This window comes from Nuphar pumila, chromosome 1 (genome assembly GCF_984573655.1).
Source record: "Nuphar pumila chromosome 1, dmNupPumi1.hap1.1, whole genome shotgun sequence".
NCBI lineage: Eukaryota > Viridiplantae > Streptophyta > Magnoliopsida > Nymphaeales > Nymphaeaceae > Nuphar > Nuphar pumila.
Window position 1 is genome coordinate 43,787,684 of NC_143249.1, and position 4,434 is coordinate 43,792,117.

Below are 4,434 nucleotides of genomic sequence, written 5' to 3' on the forward strand. Positions count from 1 at the left end.
AAGCTGAATGAGCCACTAGAGATAAGTCGAAATATGTTCCTACTTGTGAAGATTAATATGGATATTAGATGTTTGGCCCAAATGACCCTAGGAGTAACTTATTGTGTGGTGTTTATAGCCCTAACTTTGAGTGTTTTGTGTGTGTGTGTGTTTTGTTTATAGCCCTAGTTTTTTAGTGTTTTGGCATGCCACTATAACATAGACTAACAAAAGTAGAATTGTAAAACCATGCCCTAAATGCAAAGTAAGAAATGAATTGAATCACCTTCACAAGAATAACATGGTAGAATAATTCTTAAAATAAAAAACAATAGCATACTTACAAAGATAAACAAAAAATGTGCAGCTAAGGTCAGATTAAAATAAAGAAGTAGAAAAGGTCAACAATGACAAATTCTATGACCATCAAGAATATTTGCAATCAACTGGTGCATTTTCAAGTTTAACAAACCAAAAATATGGATGAATAAATAAATTATTTAAAATCATATATGATAAAAAATCTAGATTTAGCATGCATTGAGTAAATAAATTTAAAAATAATTATTTAAAATAAAAAACCCTATAATCTAACTCACATATAAGAAAAAAACAGATTATGCATGCATTGACTAAATAAATTACAAAACTCAAAACCCATAAAATCTAAATCATATATGAGAAAAAATATATTTAGCATACATTCAATAAATAAATTATAAAATTATAAATTAAAATGTAAAACCGCTAAAATATAAATCATATATGAAAAAAATATATTTAGCATGCATTTAATAAATAAATTCTAAAATAGGTAATTAAATTATAAAACCCCAAAAATCTAAATCATATATAAGTAAAAAAATACATTTAGCATGCATTCAATTAATAAATTATAAAATTATAAATTAAAATATAAAACTCCTAAAATCTAAATCATATATTTGAAAAAAAATATATTTAGCATGTATTCAATAAATAATCACAAAATAGGCAATTAAAATATCAAACTTTTAAAATCTAAATCAAATATGAGAAAAAAATATTTCATATGTATTAAATAAATAAATTATATAATTAAGAATTAAAATATAAAACCACTAAAATCTAAATCATATATGAGAAAAAACATATTTAACATGCATTCAATAAATAAATTATATAATTAAGAATTAAAATGTAAAACCCTTAAAATCTATATCATATATGAAAAAATATACATTTAACATACATTTACTAAATAAATTATATTAAAATAAAATTTTCCTAAAATCAAAATCATATATGAGAAAAAAATACATTTAGCATGTATTTACAACTAAAATTAATAAATAAAAACATTTATATTGTCAGTGAAAACGAGACAGAGGGGAACACAACATGATGGAGCAAGAGAGAGAGAGAGAGGGAGAGAGAGAGAGAGAGAGAGAGAGAGGATGAGAGAGAAAGGGAGAGGGGGCAGGGCAAGAGAGAGACAGAGAGGACAAGAGAGAGAGAGAGAGAGAGAGAGAGAGAGAGAGAGGTTGTGAGAGGCAGGAAGAAGGTGAGGTCTCTTGAACCTTCCTTCTTATTTTTTTAAAACATAACCCTTTATTGGCACAATTTTTTTCATGCCAATAAAGATGTTTATTTTACTGGTGTGATTTATTTTTGCACTACCAATAGTGTTATACTGACACAATGTATGTCGTGCCAATATAACGTGCCTTTTTACTGACACAATTTTTTTGCACCAATAAACATGCTTCATTATTGACACTACATGGAGGGGTGCCAGTAAAAGGGTTATTTCTTGTAGTAAGATATTTCCTAGATGTAGTTGCACCACCATTTTGAGGAGGCATATGAGTAAAATAAGTGGTGTTTGCATCCTCTTCTTGCAGCCATTGTACCCTACTTATTTGCCTCCGATGAATTTCGTCTCAAAGGCGCCACTCTTTGATGTTTGTTGCCAATATTTTTTGCTAGACCAAATTTTGCTGCACCCCATCCTACTGCAAGTTCTCCCTTAATGAATCTTGCAAAGCACGAAGCTCATCCTCCCAATTAGAAATCTGATTGAACTGATTTTTTCCTTGCTCATTTACCACTCTATCTATTACTTTGCGCTTAAGAAAAGCAATTTTCTTGATCATACACATCGCAGCCCACCTATTTTGGATTTCTGTGCACCACCAGCCCATCACCGAATCGTTGAATCCATTTTCATGCATCCACCACCATAATCCAAGCTTGAATCCCCTGGGTTGTGCATGCCACGGTTCACCCCATTTCAGAGTTATGGCAGCATATGGTCCCAGATGGTTCGGGGGTCCATTATTGACGCAAGGATGTCGTGGTGCTGTTGAAAGAGGGAGGGAGACAATAAGAAACAAACCTAAACCATAGATCCAATTAACTATTTTTGTCAGATACCACATATTTAACAAACTTGATTCAGACATGGAAATGACAAAGCGTTTTTACTCTTTATTCATGACCAAATTAAATAACCAAAACATGGCAAATTTGCCTTAATGTTTAGAGACTTTAAAAACAGCCAAATGACAGGAAGGGCTCTCTATGTAGCTCCTTTTTCCCACTTTGACATGAAACCCTTCCCTATGAGAAAGAAAAAGAAGTTGCTGTGGGACTCATGTGAGGGTGGTGTAAGCAGCGTTGCATTCGGCCTTAGGCCTATGGTCGGTAATTGGCCTGTATCTTCTCGGTACGTATCTAATTGGCAGAAAATCGATACGATGCTAACCTGAATCAGTTATTTTTTAATAAATATAAAAATGCCTAAAATTAGTATTTTAATATTATTTTAATAATTTCAACACATGTCACAGTTCTGATTAACACAAAATGTTTTTTTAATTATTTTTTAGCCAATTCAGAATGATTCACTTGAGAGTCGGTATCGGCTGATTCACATGAATAGTTGGCCAAACGACTCAGGGCCGATACCGATATTGACAACATTGGTCTCAACTAGCGACGGCCTGGTTATACCGCACAATAACTAGCGTCACTATACACAATAGTGACGGCTTTATAGTTAGTATAGTGACATCTTAAGCCGTCACCACTTCTGTTTTAAAAAAAAGCAATGGTTCTAACCCGTTAAAAAAAATACATTGGTGAGGGTTAACTTTTAAAGAAAATTCATTGGTGAGGGTCATGACCGTCATCAATAGTATTTTCTGGGAAAAAAAATTGAATGACAAGAAATAAAAACTTGAAAGGTACCAAAATGGAAGGAAAGCTGCAGAATAGAAAACTTGAAAGGCAGCAAAATGCAGGTATTATCAATGTGATCAGTGCAAAAATCGGTCAGAGTATATATAACAAGGCAAATAAAATACAGTCTAGTAGGCAAAGTCAGGCGTAGGCTAATACATTCATGATAAATATACATCATTCACATCATAAGTACAAGATGATATTTTGCTATATATTAAAAATTGCTTATAAACACTCATCGGCACTAACCAACTCAAAGAATAGCCTGTGATAGGTAAAGATGTTAACATAAATAACTATCCTAACCGACCACCAGATGACAGCACTTGCGGTTTATTTGAGATGGATCGTATTAGTTATAAAACTAAAACATGCAAAAAAAATCAACACACACAAATATCTAGCTTGACACCATCAAATATAGATCATCAACATGTTCAAGCATCATAATCCAAAAATTCTCATGAAGAAAAACACAAAATCCCAAATATTGGAGCAATAGTAGATAAAAAATCCACGTTCCTGAATCGTCGCTTCATTTTCTCCCTTCTGAGAGAGAGAGAGAGAGAGAGAGAGAGAGAGAGAGAGAGAGAGAGAGAGAGAGAGATCCAATATAATATAAACTGGGGCTGGTTAGCTGCTAGTTTAGTCCCAAATCGTTTATTTTGATAATAAATTTATGCATTATATACAAGATCTCCAACAACTCTTTATCTCTTTGGAAACATCTGATAAAATTGGAACGATACAGCAAAGATTTGCATGGTCCCTGCGCAAGGATGACATGCACAAATCGAGAAATGGTCCAAATTTTTTCCCCTTTTACCTCAAAAAATAGTTCATTTCTGACTGAGTTTGAAACTTCATGATTCCTGGCTAGATTTCTCATCAATTTTGATGCATGGATCTTTGCTTTCTCTTTCCTTTATTTTTTTCTTCATAAGAAAACGACTTAGTTCTGCTCTCTGAGAATCAATGCGGTGATTTTCAATTTAGATGGGAGCGCAGTTACATATATTCTCTCATTTTTGAGCTACAAGAAATAACATATATCAGCCAATATGTTTTTGAAAATCGCACGATTTTAATGAGATTTTCAGAAATCGATATAAGCCTGAAAAAAATTATATTTTCAAAATATCACCTATTTAGACTATTGAGAATGAGTGCAGCTATTGCTATGAATCTGTGAAAAAGTCAATAAGACAATAACAGAGATTTTACGTGGTT

General features: G+C 32.3%; 1 non-coding gene across 1 annotated transcript; it reads left to right on the forward strand.

Moving 5' to 3' along the window:
- Window positions 1-3,914: 3,914 nt before the first annotated feature.
- Window positions 3,915-4,019, forward strand: LOC149848840 (U6 spliceosomal RNA). The gene has a single exon (XR_016426174.1). It is a non-coding gene; the product is annotated as a U6 spliceosomal RNA (small nuclear RNA).
- Window positions 4,020-4,434: the final 415 nt, after the last annotated feature.